The sequence below is a fragment of the Prionailurus viverrinus genome, chromosome F2 (genome assembly GCF_022837055.1).
Source record: "Prionailurus viverrinus isolate Anna chromosome F2, UM_Priviv_1.0, whole genome shotgun sequence".
Taxonomy (NCBI): Eukaryota; Metazoa; Chordata; class Mammalia; order Carnivora; family Felidae; genus Prionailurus; species Prionailurus viverrinus.
In genome coordinates, this window is record NC_062578.1 from 81,975,659 (window position 1) to 81,991,479 (window position 15,821).

Consider the following 15,821-nt stretch of genomic DNA (forward strand, 5'->3'; position numbering starts at 1 on the left):
GCTGTGTCCCCGAAGGTCATCTCTGGCCATCACAGCCCACCACCGCTGGCTCCAGGGGGCAGCGCCGGGGTCCCTGTCCCCCGGGGAGGGGCAGAGGTAGCCCCTCCGTCAGCTGACCCGGGCCCCACAATGAGGCCCTGCGCAAGGGGCCATGGCCACTGCAAGTTGGGCCCCCCCCCCCGCCCCCGCCGGGTGGAGGAGGATCCCAGGGGAAACCAGGTTGGCTCGGTCAGAGAGCGGCACCAGGCCCGGTGTCATCTGGGCCGTACCCAGCCCACCAGCACGTCAGCTCGCCATGGAGGGGACTCCTGCCTGCCTCGCTCCCGTGCAGGCCCCCCCCAGCACCATGCCTGCCATCTACCCCCCAAAGCTGCTGGCCAACACAGACATCCCTTTGTTGGCAGAAACCAGGGTGCCCGGTAGCTGACCCCGAGCTCTCCCTCCCTCAGCCCTGCCTGCCTCCCGCTCCCTTGTGGGCCAACGGCTCTCTCTGCCTTGGGTCCCTGGGTGCCCCTTTGCCCAGCCACCCGGGCAGAGTCTTCTGGAACCTGCAGTCCATGAAGTGGATATTAGACACGGGGAGGCGGAGGCTCTAAGAAGGGGAGTGGCTGACAGCCCTAAGACAGAGGGACAGACCTCTCTGCTGCCCCACTGCTGGGGACCTGCCAGGACTCAGGCCACTGAGGGGCCTGGGCCTGATTCCAGGGGCCAGGCCCCTGCCAGCCCTCAGCGTCCGGCTGCAGGGGGTTCGGGGGGGCGGCGGTGGGAGGGCTGGTGAGGACAGCCCAGCCACCTCGGCTGTGTAGAGGTGTGCCCGCGGCTCTGAGCGGTGTTGGCCACACTCGGGGGTGAGAACAGGATGGGAGGTGCAGAAGGGGCAGGCCGCCTTGAAACGGGGTCAAGGAGGCGTGGGCGTTCGCGGGCCAGAGGGCAGCGAGGACACGGGTGCGTGGGCGGGGCCTGGGACAGCAGAGGCAGGAGGCCTCCCGTGGGCGCCCAGGCAGGGAGGCTGCTCAGGCCGTGCTGTGTGGGTGTGGCGGGCTGGCCACCCCCCGGGGCCGTCCCCGGGACACCTCTCTCGCGGGCACTCTGCTCTCCCGGCCCTGCCCCTGCTCCAGGGGTTCGTATCACCCACTGTCCAGCAGCTTTGTGGGGCCTCTCTGGGCCTCCATTTTGGGGCTGGGAGATCTCAGCAGACCACCTTCCACCCTTCCCCTGGGCACGGGGCCCCACCCACAGAGCCACACTAGGCCGTCGGAAGGGTCTCTGGGGGGCTGGGCTGCCCCGGAAAACGTCGTGAAATGCCCATGGCTCTGCAGGATGGGTCCTCGGGGTCCTGGACCCGGCCACCCTCCCAGGCCCTCCCCGATGACCCCCTCCCCAAACCTGGTGGGAGAGTCTGGTGCCCTGACTGGAGCTTTTGATTCCCAGAAATGCTCCACACCAAGGGCAGGACCACCTGAAACTGTGCTTCTTCTGTCCTGAAATCCCAAGTCGCTCCTTCCAAGGGGAGGCCGGCGAGGACTCACTGTGCCTGCCCCCCCCCCCCGCTCGCCCTGCCCCCACCCCAGTCCTGGCTTTGGCCGGTCCTCCCGCCCCCATCCCCACGGCCAGACCCCCCCCAGTCTTCCAGCGCCCTTCTGTGAGCCCTGACCTCCCCTCCCCCCGCCCTCTCCACTAGCACCCAGGCTCACCTGCTGGGCCCCCCGCGAGGACCCAGGGCAGCCTGGACTTTCTGGGGCCTGTCGCACTTGTCCCTCGTGCATCCTCCCCAGCGTCCCGGGTCCCCACGAACCCCAGCACAGGTGTGCACTCCCGCCCTTCACACGGCAGAGGGGACGCGGCCCCTGGCCTCGCTGGTGTCCGGACCCTTCGCACACTGCTTCCCGTCCTGGAGGGGCTCCAGCCGGTCAGCATCCCCCACCCGTCAGAGCGCAAGAGTGGGAGGACGGGCCCCTCCCACTCGTGTCCCCAGGCCCCCACCCGCGGACCCCTCGGAGCTGACCACTGGCCTCTGCCGGGACGGTCCCGCCCGGCACGTTCTTCCTGTCCGCCTCCCAGACTGACCACGTGGCTGCAGCCCTGCCTCGTGAGGCCCCTGGGCCGGGCTGCCTGGGCCTGCTGCCCACGTGGCCCCTGCCTGGGCTCTGCAGAAACCTTGGCTTCTCTGTGGTTGCGTGTGAGACATCTTCACAGGACGGCTGAGGGATGGCAGGAATCAGAGCGTAAGGCTCACGGCAGGGCGGCCCCTGGCCAGGACCCCATGCTGGGACCTCAGCTCCCTGCTGCCCTCCTCTGTCACCCGCCACGGACAGTGAAGGGGTGTCACTGGCGGACCCGGGCCCTGGCGGGGTGGCCTGAGTCCAGAGGGGGACTCACAGTTGCCAGGGGACTGGAAGGCTAGCCCGGCACCCGCGCCCCTGTGGGCTTTGGGCCGGTGTCCCATCCAGTCCCCGCATGCCTGACTCGGCCACTGCCCGATGTCGGGATGGGCTGCACCAGAAGGCAGGTGGTGGCAGGTGGGGGGGGGGGGGGTGCCCGACGTCGGGTGGGTCCCAACGTTCACACCAAGTTCACATCTCCACCTGGCCGCCACCCCTGACCCCTGCCATCACCGCGGGGTCACCAGCACCTCCATCGCCACCACCCTCGGTGCCACGGTGCCACCCATGTCCCTTCTGCTGCACCACGTCACCGTGCGATCCCCGCCCGTTCCACACCCGCTGGGGGGCCCGCCGCCATGCCACAGGCTCCTCGTCCCCCCCCCCAGGCTGCACTTGGTCTCACAGATGCTTGGCTTTCCCGCCCAACTGATGACGGCAAAGGATGAGAAGCTTTGGGACAAACATCTATTGGACCACGGGCCGCATCCAGCGAGAAGATAAAGGTTTTTCTGAAGGGTCAGGGAGGGACGTTTAGTCTGAGCAGTGCAGGGAGAGAACATTTCACTTTATCAGAGAGTCAAAGAATCTTCAGGTCAGACAAGAACCCATCTGACCTCAGGAATGATGCGGGAGCAGTGCGCAGGCCGCATGGCCAGTGACGGCTTCGGAGGGTGAAGGCCCACCCACGGCCTGCCCTGTCATTAGGCCTGGTTAGCTTTGCCCCCACCTTCCACACACGGGGTGATGCCTTGGCTTGACAGGTCAGGCTTAGACAGGAGGGTCTGTGACTCCTCACTGTTGGAAAGGCAGACGGTGACTCGGGGAACCCCCACCCCCTGTGCCATCTCCTCCCACTTGGAAATAGGTAGGCACCCCCGGGGTTGAGACCATGGGGAGGAGGGGGTCTGTGTTAAAAGTACCTGGGCTCAGGTTCTCGGTGGGACAGAGCAGTACACTCACTGCCCCCTCCCACCGAACGTGGCTACGACACCCAGACAGAGTGCAGGGAACAGCCGTATCAGCACTCTGGAAAGTCAGCGTCAGCCGGTGACTGCAACGCGAAGGAACCCTCGGGTCACCCCTCTGGTGTCCTCAAGTCCAGGGTGGGTGTTGGTGCCCAGCCAGAGCTCAGAGAAAACCCCTCCAGTTCTGGTTCCCAGAACAACAAAGAGGACTCCTATCACGGAGAGTGGGAGACATTCCTTGCTTGATTTTCCTTCTCTGCTGTCCCCACACCCGGCCCCAGGAGCACCTGCGGTGGCTGGCACAGCAGCAGTGGGTCTGCGGGCACCCGGCGTGAATGCAAGAGGAGAAAAGTCCCTCTCGGATCAGGACCTGTGCCCCCCAGAACGTGAGACGGACCCACGCTTTTCCAATCTGTCCTCATCCAACGTGGCCCCAGATGTAGGCACAGCGGCAGGCAGTGAACACAGAGCGTCCTAATGAGAATCCCCACCTTTAGACCGGAAGACCAAAGGGAGGATCCCAGGAAAGGGCAGATACCCGGGGAACACAGAGAAGGGGCCGGGGAAAGTAACCGCGTATAGTCCTTTCTGATTGGTGCGGACAAACCCAAGCCGAACATGCGTGGCCCCTAAACGGTGCACCACCCACGGTGAGAGGCGGCCGCGGGGCGGAGACAGCCAGTCCCACGGCGGCCACGGAGGCCCGCATGGGGCAGATGGGAACAGCACCGACAGCCTGTCCACACTGACTGGTAGGAGGAACCGCGACCCCTGAAGGCCGGTTGGAACTTGCAGCCTGCACGCAGCTGGCCTGTTGCCTCCGCGAGTGAAAGTGTCTACACCTTCACACGACTTAGAGCAGAGCCAGAGCCTTCTAACACAATCTTCAGAGTTTCCAGGACATGATCCAAACGGCTTGGCAAATGAAGAAACGGGAGGGTCACAATTTGCGTTCTGTACGGCACAAAACAACCAACAGAAGCCAACTCAAGATAACACAGATGTGAAGATTAGCAAACAAAGACGGAAAAGCTGCTGTCATAAAAAGTGTTTCAATAGGTAAGAGCAAACACTCTTGAAACAAGCAGAAATACAGAAAGGCTCAGCAAAAAAAAAAAAAAAAAAAAAAAGAGAGAGAGATAGAGAGAGAGCACATATAAAGAGGAACCAGAAGGAAACATGAGAAGTGAAAGACACAACCAAAACAAAAGTACTCATGGTTTAAGTTCAAAGCCGAACAGACGGGACGGAACGACCAGGGGCACAAACAGCACAGGAACAGAAACAGAACTTCGGGGACCTAATGTTCACGAATGTGAGGTCCCGGAGGGAGATAGGGAGGAGTCTGATGCAGAAAAAATGTGAAGAAAGAGTGACTGACATTTTCCCACATTTAGGAAAATGCACACACCTACAGATCCAAGGTCAACAAACCAAAACGTTCATCCTTGGGCGCATCGGATTCAAACGAACAACTAGCAATAGAAGACAAGCCCTCGAAGGGGGACAGAGAAGCATCACAGATCGCTTATGAGGAAAGTCATCCGAAGGCTTTGGATGCCTCGTGGGAAACCGTGGCGTCCAAAGGTGAGTGAGGCAATGCGTTCAGAGCTGGGGCCCAGAGTTCTGTGTCCAGCTAAAGTATCCTTCGGGATCGGAGGACAAAAAGAGATGCTCCCAGAGGCAGGAAACCCACGGGACCTGTGCCAGTCCCCATGAGCCTGTCATGGTTCTGAAATAAAGAGTTAAGGAAAAGGGCGAAAGAAGAGACACCCCACCCAAGAGGGCGTTGGGTGATAAAGCACGCAGGCAACATCGTTAGTCCCCAGGGAGATGCCGACCCAGACCCTACGGGTTTCCACCTCACACCCGTTAGAGCAGCTGAACTAAAGGTGCCAGCAAGAGAGTGGGTGACAGGGATTCTCGCTGCCGGCCCTGCTGGCAGGAGCACGCACGGACCCCCGCTCTGCACAACGGCTTGGCGGCTGCTGCCCGAGTTGCACGCAGGTGTGCACGGGCCCCGACGGCCTTCTGGCAAGCGGGTGTCCGCCCGAGGCATTTACCCACGTGCAACAAACAGCCCACAAGCATGCACGGCGTCTTTGTGCGAGCCCCGAGTTGAAAACCGAGCAGCACGCTTCCGTGAAGGATGGCAAAGCCACCTGGGGCAGCCCCACGCCCCGGAATAGTCCCCAGCCGGAAGGGAAACAAGCTGCTGGTCGACCCAACGACGCAGCTGCATCTCAGGTCCGAGAAGCCAGCCCCCGGGGGCTGTGAGCCTCACGAGCCCACCCACAGGACGTCCTGGAAAGGACGCGACGATTACGACAGAGGTCACAGGAGTGGTGGGCCAGAGGCTGGGGTCGTGGTAGGCGCGACGGCAAACACCCGTCTTTTCTCCTCCCTGCCTCCTTGAGCAGGTCCGTACCCGAAGTCAAATGTCTAGAGGGTTGGCAAGTGTGGAGCGAACCAATTCACGCTTGGCCGGGGGGCCCCCTCCTCCCACCCCACGCAGCCGCCTCTGGGGCTGCCCGCCCGCCTGCCCGGGCCGTCTCCTTCTGGCTTGGTTCCCAGCACCGCTGCCCCCTGTGTGCCCAGCGTTGGCGACTCTCCGCCCCGCCAAGTGTGTGGGCTGATGGTGTCGTTCCGTACACGGACTGTGGTGGCAGATTCGCAAATACAAAAACATGTCAAAACTCCTAGAATTCCACGGGTTAATCTATTATCTTTAATTGTCGAGGATAAAGCCTCAACCCCAGGGACACAAGGCTTCGGGACCACTCCTGGTGGGAGCATATGGGGTGCAGGCAGCCGCGCCCTGGCTGGGCCCCTGCGTCCTCGAAGTGACATCGTGGCCAAGGGTGACGCTTGGCCCCAAGCGTCTCCTTCGCCCCCTCCTCTATTTGCACCTATGGCCTCCCGGCCTCCGCCTCCCTCCTCCTCTCTCTGGGTGTTCTGCCTCCCCCAGGGGCTCTCCAAGGGTGGGGGACCCCCTCCTCGTCGGACTGGCTGCTCTCCAAGCAGACTGGGGTTCCCTGGGCGCCTCGAGTGTGCTGGCCTCTGCCGGTGGAGACGCTGGCCCCACGCGACAGGCACAGACGCCCAGCCCCAGGGCAGCCCAGGTGCAGGAGGGACCGGGATTTGAAAGCAGGACGGGCCGAAGCCAGCAGCCCCCCTCCCGGCACACAGCTGACCTCTGTTGCTTCTGCCTCATCCTCAGGTCGGGTCCGCACCACCTCTGCCCACCGTCAAAGGGCATCGTGGAGCCTGGGCAGCCGCCGTGCTGGGCGGGGGCAGGAAACCCGCGCAGAAAGCCCGCGAGGCCTCTGAGCGGCCCCCAGTGTGGGGGATGCCGGGATGGGGGCTCGGCACCTGAGGGCCTCTGGGGTCGGGGCCCGGACTTGGGCGCCTGCCTGCCAACCGGCCCCCTGGTAGCCGTCAGAATCGGCTGTGCTGAGACCCTCCTGCCAAGCGGGGGAGGGCTTGTGAGCTAAGCACGTGAGATGCAGGCTCCCCGGACGGCCCGGGAGGACAGCCCTCATGGCTCTGAGGATCCGGGTGAGGCGAGGAGGGCAGGAAGCAGGCAGCAGGGGCGGGTGGGGAGGGTGGGGAGGGTGGGGAGGGTGGGGAGGCCAGGAGCCCGGGGCCCTCTCTGCCGGTCACACGCCACCTCCAGCCCGTTGACACTGGCCGGGCACGGGCACTCGCTTCTCCGCTCTCCGGGCGGCAGGCCCCCCATCTCCTCGGCCGCACAGCACACCTCTGCGTGGCCGCTGTAGGGCAGCCGCTGGATCGTGTACCCCACTGCCACCCGTGGGGTCCTCTCTGCCTTGGCCGGCCCTGCCCTGCCTTCTTCCTGCCTGAAGCGTTGGAAGAAAGCCCGTCCTCAGCTCTGTCTGGCTCTCTCCCGTGTCCCTTGCTATGGCTGCCTTGCCTGCTCTAAGGCTTGTCTCCCCACCAGGGTGTGGTGACCTAGGGGAAGCACAGTGCCCGACTCGCCCGCTGCCCCGTCTGCTGCTCTTGGAGCAAGGTGCCACTCTGCTTGCCCGTGGGCACTGAGTCCCGGCTGCCAGGTGAGCCTGGACTGCCAGGCCCTGTGCTGGGATGTCCCGGCTTGCGGCGGCGGGGGCTCCCAGGAGGTGGTGTCTGTAGCCATTTGGCCCGGGCCCCATTACCTACTGCCCCTCTTCCACAAGAATGGAAGCCTGGGTGTCTTGCTGGGTGAGAATCTGCCCGAATAAACGCCTCACTCCCCAGCCTGCCTTGCAGCGTGGTCTAAGTTCTGACCAACAGAATACATGGGAAGCTGGAGCCCCAATCGCACTTGACCTGAAACCCACAAGGTTCAGACTTCTCGTTTACATGAACCAATCCGTCCCCGTTATGGTTTAGGCAGGCCCGGGTGGCATTTTCTGTCACAGGCCAATGAAGCTTCCCAAAAGCTACTGTGGGGGACACACGTGCCGTGAGAGAGGCATGCGGCTCAGTCCTCCTACGCGAGGAGAGTCCTGACGAGGGAAAGAAGCCTGGGGAACACGCAGAAGGCTTCCTGTAGGAGGAGGAGCACTAGAGGGGTAAGAACATTCCATACGGGGGTCGGGGGCTAGGGCATAGGGGCTGGCCACACTCCGGCCAGTCCCACAGACAGGGAGAGGCCACGGCCCCCAGCCGCAGCCATTCTAGGGCCAAGAGCCTGGCCACCCGCGGTTGCCAAGCCCCGGACACTTTGCCAGTCTCCACTTGGCCCAATTTAAAATTCACAGGTAGCTCCCCACACCTTCCTCCGAGCTGTGAAAAGCACAGCATGACCTTTACGCCATCTGGGAAGTTTATTTCACACGCCACCCGGACTTTTCGAGGCCACGGGGATTTGCCACTCCATTCTCCGCCGGCCACGGGCACGTGTCAGGCATGCGCACACACATGTGACAAGCACAGGTACCTGTGCCCTCATACTGTGGGGCCTGCGCATCCCTCGTGTGTTCATACGTGTCCACGCGTGCGGGCTAGCCACGTTTGTGCTCTGCCCTCACACCTGCATCCACGCCCAAGCATGAGTGTGGGGTGCACACGTGTGTGGTGTGAGTGTGCATGTGCATATCTGTGTGCACTCCTGTGTGTACGTGATGCGTGTGCGCACACCCATGTGCACACACACACACACACACGTGTTGCACACAGAGGCACCCGCTAACACACACATTCCCCCTCCAGATTCAGCAGTAACTGAGGCCCTGGGGGCGGGGAGAGCCAGGTGAGCTGGGGCCCAGTCACACCTGAGGGGCGCCCCCACCACTAACTCTCCGGCCCCCACTGTGGCAGAGCTAAGGCTCTCCGATCAGACGGGGACACGGCTACGGCCACGGGCAGAGGCCCGGGAATCCAGCTCTGTGTCCGCTGGTCCGTACGACGTCAGAGCTCGGGCCAGAGCCCCCTTTACAGGTAACTCATCTGTGAAATGGGCGTCCCCTTCCCTCCCGGGCCTCTGAGGAAGGCAGAAAGGGACGGGGCTAGCGGGTATGCAGAAAGCCCTGGGTCAGGAGGGCCACGGTCCCCCCTTGCCTGGTCCTGGGGAACCGCCCGCTCCCTGGATTTCTAAAATGAGGCTCCAGAGGTGCCAAGTCAGTGTGTCAGAGCCCCAGAGTCACCCTGATGTGGCCACCCCGTCCCCATCCTGGCTCTTGGAGGGAACAGGCCGCTGCTCCCCAGGTCCCAGGGGACCTCGGCGAGAGCCGGCAGGGCTGGGGGGGTGCCCGTGAGCCAAGCCCCTCCCCTGGCAGGAAACCAGCCTCCGCTCCTGGTCCAGACGGTCCGACCCTGGGGCGCTGCAGGTGGGGGCTGTGCGGCTAAGGGTGAGGGAGAGTCTCCAGCACCGTCTGATCGGCTCTGGGCTCCAAGGGCCTGTCTGTCTGACTCCTGTTCCGACCCGGGGAGGGGGGACGGGGAGAGAAATCCTTGCGTCTTTGCTCCTTCACGCACTGGGAAGCGGCCTCCCCACCTTCTCGGGGTTTGGGGAACAGCTGTCCTTCACACCCTCTAAATATGGGCCCTAAGGAGGTCAGCCCAGGAGGGACAAGTCCCACAGCCGTGGCCCCATTTGTGACCCACATCGCCTGCCTGTCCCACCCTAGACTGTGCCATGCACGCCGGCGTGTGGTTCTGGGGGTGTGGGTGGGAGTGGGCGTGTGCCAAGGCCATCACTTCCTTACACACACACACGCACACACGTGCACACACACACGGTCCCAGAGAGCAGTCTCCATAGACACCAATGGGGGGTGTGCCCCAGGCCCCCGCCGCCCCCCCCCCACTCCCCATCCTAGGAGTGGGACTCTGGGCCAGCCGGGGTGGGAGCTGGACAGGCAGCCCCTTCATGGGGGGACCCGGCTGGCACCCACTCCATTTCCCGCGTTACCCCAACCCCACCAGGGATACTGCCCACCTGCCGTGTTCCCACCCCTCTCTGGCCCTTGGGGACTATTCTGTCTGCAGGACATGACCTCAAGGAACACAGGCAGCAGAGCAATAGGGTGATGACCCTTGGGGGCCCGGCTGGGCTCTGAGCTGGCCCCACCCGGCAGAAGGTACTAGGTGCCCCCACCACTGGTCTGACATCAGCATCACCCCGGCCCCCCAGAAGCCACCTAAACCATCAGCACCGCCACGTCCCTGTCCCCTTAATGCCGCGTCATCCTCCTCTGACCAGTGCTCCACCCCGCCAGCCCAGCGCCACCACCAACGTCCTCAGTGCTGTGATGTCACGCATCACGGCAGCAGGGACGGGGGGCACACGGCGCGGGTCTGTGGCCAACCCTGCCTTCTCCAGACACACCCCAGACACCACTGTGGCCCGGCCGCCACCTGCCACGCACCCTCCCTGCAGCACCGTGGGCTCTCCCTGTGCCAGGCACCAGGTGACCCCCCACACACACAGCCGCGGTGCCCCCCAGGCCTGCGCCGCCCCTGGCCCCGGGCCCACCTTGCTGGCCGCCGCTCCCCTCCGCTAACTCCCTGAACCAGCACTGAGGCAACCCTCTGGGCTGCGTTTCGGTTCTGTTGCCTGTTTGTTTTTTCTCCTGCGCGCCTCACTCTTTTTTCTCCTCTAAATTGGCACGGCGTGGGGATTCGCGATTCACCCTCCTGGTTCCCATTCCACACGCTCTCCTCTCCGCTGCCTTAATTATCTAATTTGTAATATTTCGTCTCCCCGCCCTTTCATCTCTCTCCGAACACCCCGACCGGTTAAAATAAATATGTATTTTTAATTTTGAGGCGCCTAATTTAATCTGGTAGGCAACGCTCTGCCACTCGCTGGCACGCAGCTCTGGCTGAGTCACGCTCCAGGCCACCGGGCGCACCAGCCTCCCGCCCGTCCTGCCAGCGGTGTGCGGGGAGAGCCCCGGGAGGAGGCCCGGCGCGGCCAGGCGCTTCCCCGGCCCCAGCGGCGTCTGTTCCCGCAGAGGGCCCACCTCACGCCACCGCGGAGCCCCGCAGGAAGCTCCTGGCTGCGAGCATCGGCATCGGGGGCCCAAACCCTCAGCCGGGGCCGGGGTGGAGGGGGGCGCTCCAGGGGCCCGTCAGGTACTAAGGGAGGGCTTGCCCGCAGGTGAGGGGTGGAGCCCCCCAGCCAGGCGAATGTTGCTCCTTCCTGATACCGCTTTCCAACCCTTCATCCCCTTTGCCAGGCTCCTCTCAGACCACCCGGAGGCCCTTGTCACCTCCCTGGAGACCACCGGCCGCTCCCACAACCCCATCCTTGCCGCCGAACTGGAATCTGCTGTTCTGCTGTCTCCCCTGCCCGCAGCGCTCCAGGCCGGGCCAGGCCCCAGAGGTAAGGGCTGCACCTGCCAGTCCCCGGGGCCTTGAGCCAAGGGTGCCGGAGCACAGGAGGCAAGAGCCCGCCCGTGTCCCCTGGCCCCGCCTGGGGAGACCCCGGGCCTCCACTCGCCCGGAGATCTCCTGTAGCCCGTTGACCGGAGCGACCGTCACGTGCCCAAAGTCCTGTGCCTCTTGCTCCTAAGGGAGGTCCGGCGGGCTTGTCCGTTCATCCGTCCACTCGGCCTCCGGCTCATTCGCTTACCCAAGTGTGTGTCTGGCCGGCCGGGAGGACATTCTGAGTCCAGGGATTCAGAAGGCGGCGTGTTGGGGGACGGGGTTCTGGCATCCGGAAGGCTCAGTGTTGCTCAGGGCTGGAGACCGCGGGAGCGAAGACCGCCGCCAGGCCTCAGGGTCTCTGGTCCGGGCTTGGCTGCCACCCCCACTGGTGCTCACGGCGGAGGCCTGAACCCGGCCTTCCTGCCCCTCCAGGGCCTCTGGGCGGGACATCTGCCAGCACTCCTGCCTGGAATGGGACTCACCGACCTGTTCCAGCCTCCCCGCCCTGGGTCCCGGGTCCCTTTCCCCATCAGTCAGGGGGGATACATGAGGGACGGGGACAGACACCAGGAGACCGCAAGATGCTCATCCTCGGCCCCCTGGCGGGACCAGCACCCGCGACGAGCATCCATGATGGACAGCAAGGTGTGCCCGCCCTTTGACCTGTGAGCGTGTTTCAAGCCCCCCCCCCCCCCCCCCCGCCCCACACCTAAGAGGTCACCAGGAGGACGTTCCGTGCAGCCTGATGTGGAGGGAGCCCGCGAGCCTTCCTGCACGTGCTGGCCACTGCTCGGGTGTGGTGGACACGACACCTCATCTACTGTGGGCAATGCCCGGGGGCTCTGGGCTTGGGGCCGGGACAGGAGAACGGGTGGAAGATTGCGGCCTGTCCCTGACGGGGCGCCAGAGCGTGGAAGAGGACGCACGGAGCTGTGCCGTGGGCGTGGCTCCGTGTCACAGAGGACGACGCCGGCTCCTGGGGGAGGGGGGTCCAGGCGACCCCCACCTGGGGCCCCTGCAGAGGCTCAGGTGGCATTGAAGGCCAAGTGGGGCGGGCAGGGTAAGCACCATCCAGGGTCCAGGAGGACAGGTGCTCGGACCGGCTCCACCCTGCCCGGCTGTGTGATCTGGGTCCTGCGTGCTGCTTGTGTGTGTACAGGACCGTGTGCGATTACGTGGGTGTCAGTGGCTGTCGGTGTCCACAGGTTCTGTGTGTGTGTGTGTGTGTGTGTGTGTGTGCGCGCGCGCGCGCACGTGCCTACACGCCCGGAACTAGACCAGGTGGGATCCACAGCCCAGCAGGGAACATGGGGCAGACGGGACCCCGGAGGCCCTGCAGAACCGGGCTCTGGTGCGAAGGCAGACGGGGGCAGTAGCAGGTGCCCGGGACTTGGCGGTGGGCAGGGGCAGGGGCAGGGGCAGGAGGGAGGCGACGGAGCAAGAGGGCTCTTCGGGGTCTGTGGGACTCTTCCCCTTGCCTTCCCATCTTCACATCTGGACTCATTTAGGCCTCCACTCATCAGACACTGGTCAAGTAAGGAAGCCCCTCAGCCCTCCCCTCAGCTCAGCGTGGGATACATGCAGAAATCAGGACGCGCCAGGCCACGCCACCCGAGCGCTGGGAGACGGAGGCACAGCCGCGAAGGGGCCGCCTGGGAGGACAGGATGTAGGGAGAGCATTGAGAGGGAGCCCACCCCCTCCCAGTGCTGCACACTGGAAAAGGGGACAGTGGACCAACCAGAGGCAGAGGACACAGGCATTGAATAAGCCGGCCGCTGGCGTTGGAGGCATTGAGGAAAGGGCCACACAGGTCCTTGTTCTTGGCTCCCTGAGTCCTTCCAAACCGGGCAGACCCATGATCTTCCCCCAGTAGGTGCTTGGCAGAGGACTAAAGAAGTCAAATGGGGATGGGCGGAGGGTAGAGAAGAGCGGAGAGGATTGGCGCTCCCAGATCCTTGCCAAGTTACTCACTTGCCACGTGACCTTGCACGATTGACTTGCTATCTCTGAGCCTCCGTTTCCCCACCTTTAAGGAGGAAATTATGCCCCCTGCCCTCACTGCCTTTCGATGTTGTTTTGACAGCGAAATAACTGGAAATCGTTGAAGGTGTCACGTGGCTTCTAAAGTATCGCCAGGTGAAGTTCAGTCCCCGTCATGCTCCCCTCTCAGCCGGCCACCAGCAACCACACGTTGACGGGTCTCGGGAGATCCACGGCTCCAGACGCCAAGGCCGGGAGCTACGAGAATGGTCCCACCCTTGAATAGAATGCAAACAACATACAAATGAACACAGAACTGCCTCCGCTCCTTTGGGAGATCCCAGCCTGGCGCGGGGTGGACTGCTGCCTGCCTCTGTTCAGAAGGCGGGGAGGGGCGAGGCTGTGGGAGGCAGAGGAAGGCAGGCCCCAGACACCAGCTCCAGACTGGGCCCTCAGGGGGCACCGTTCTCGCCAAGTGTCTGCTCCACCAAATACTAGCGCGTGTTTACAGGCCGCCCTTCATGGCCTCGGGTGCTGGCGTCCGTCCCCCATGGGCCCCGGCCCCTCCTCTCCTCCCCTCCCTTCCTCCAACTTTCCCCGGCACCTGGGCAGGCCTTGGATCCCGTCTCCCCCAATGGCAGTGGAGCTTCGGGGACGGACAAACAAGAGGTGACCCCCCCCAAGCTCCACCCCACAGTCCCACCAGTCCCACAACAGCGACTCCATATGCAGAGGGATTTGGGGACACTGAGGCGGCTGGTCACACTCACCTCGGGGAAAGGCAGGAGTCCTCCCCCAGGATGACATGGTCCAAAGGGAGAGGGTGTCCCAGACAGAGGACATATCCGGAAGGGACTTAGAGAGCAAAGAAGAGCCTGGCTCAGAAAGGGAGAGAGGCAGGGCAGGCGGGGTGGAGGGGCGGGGCAGGGGAGATGGAGAGGAGGGGTAGGCAGGATGGAGGGGCGGGGCAGGTGAGGTGGGAGGGGGGGGCAGGTGGGATGGGGGGCAGGTGAGGTGGAGAGGGGGCAGGGCGGATGGAGGGGTGCAGGTGAGGTGGAGGGGCGGGGCAGGGGGGGATGGAGAGGAGGGGCACGTGGGATGGAGGGGCGGGCAGGTGGGGTGGAGGGGCGGGGCAGGTGGGGTGGAGGCGGGGCAGGCGGGGTGGAGGGGCGGGGCAGTCATGGAGGGGCAGGGCAGGGGTGGAGGGGCGGGGCAGGTGGGATGGAGGGGGTCAGGTGAGGTGGAGGGGTGGGGCAGGGGGGATGGAGAGGAGGGGCAGGGCAGGTGGGGTGGAGGGGCGGGGCAGGGGTGGGGGGGCGGGGCAGGGGGGATGGAGAGGAGGGGCACGTGGGATGGAGGGGTGGGGCAGGCGGGGTGGGGGGCGGGGCAGGGGGTGGAGGGGCGGGGCAGGGGGGATGGAGGGGGGCAGGTGAGGTGGAGGGGCGGGGCAGGGGGGATGGAGGGTTGGGGCAGGCGGGGTGGACAGGGACATGCTCAGGATGAGGCTGGAGGGACAGCCAGGTGGACCCGGAGAAGGCCTCGGCCCGGCCTGGGTTGGGGCTTCTTTGTCCGGAAACAGCCCGTTCAGGCTTCGATGCCCATGACAGACGTGGTCACACCTGCCTTCGGAAGGATCTCAGCTGCCGGTTGTATCTCCAGAGTCGGGCTTAACAGCCCTGATGTTTGACCCAACTCTCTCTCTCTCTCTTTTTCTCTTGCTTTCTTTTCTTTCTTTCTGTTTTTTTTTTTTTTTTTGAGAGACAGAGAGAGCATGAGAGTGGGGGAGAGGGGCAGAGGGAGAGAGAGAGAGAGAGAGAGAGAGAGAGAGAGAGAGAGTCTCCAGGAGGCTCCAGGCTCAGCACAGAGGCCACGACCCTGGGATCATGACCTGAGCTGAAATCGAGTCAGGTTCCCAACCGACTGAGCCCCCCAGGCTTCCAAGACCCAACTTCCACTAAACCCACAGGAATAGTGAGGCCCAGGCGGGGAAGGCCTGGCCCACGGCCACGCGTCCCGGCTCAGGTCCCGCCTGTGTGCCCTTTGGCCCGCCCCAAGGCAGAGGGCACCTCCTGTGCATGGGCAGGTGGGCTCGTCCTGCACAGAGGTGGATCCAAGGCCCTCCCACGCTGCCTGCGAGCTGGCCCCCAGCCCTGTCCCCTGCTGGGGGACACTTAGGTGCGGGCACCCCAGGCCCAGGCCCCGCACTGCGCTCAGGTGCCCTCCCTGCGGCGGCTGACACGGGAGGAAAGAAGCCAAGGCAGCCCCCACGTCATCACCTGAGCCCTAAGTGGGGCTCCCCCTGTCGCCCTGGTGACAGCCTAGCGGGCCCGGAGGAGCCTGGACTCTGCCTGTGGGGAGGGAGGCCCCCGGAGGCGGCCTCACCGGCCCCGAGCCAGCGCTGCCCATCTACTGGGTGGCCCCAGGCCCTGGAAACCCTGCTCTGGCGTCTAGGTGGGGAGGGATGCGGGGGGGGGGGGGGGTCTGTGTCACATCCTATCTCCGTCTCCTCTTTGCTGTCAGTCTGCTTGGAAGGGGCCGGCTGTCCTGAGGCAGTGCCTGTGTCCTTGGTGGGGCCTGCCCTCAGCCCCCTGTCCGCTCTGGGAGTGTGAGGGGAGG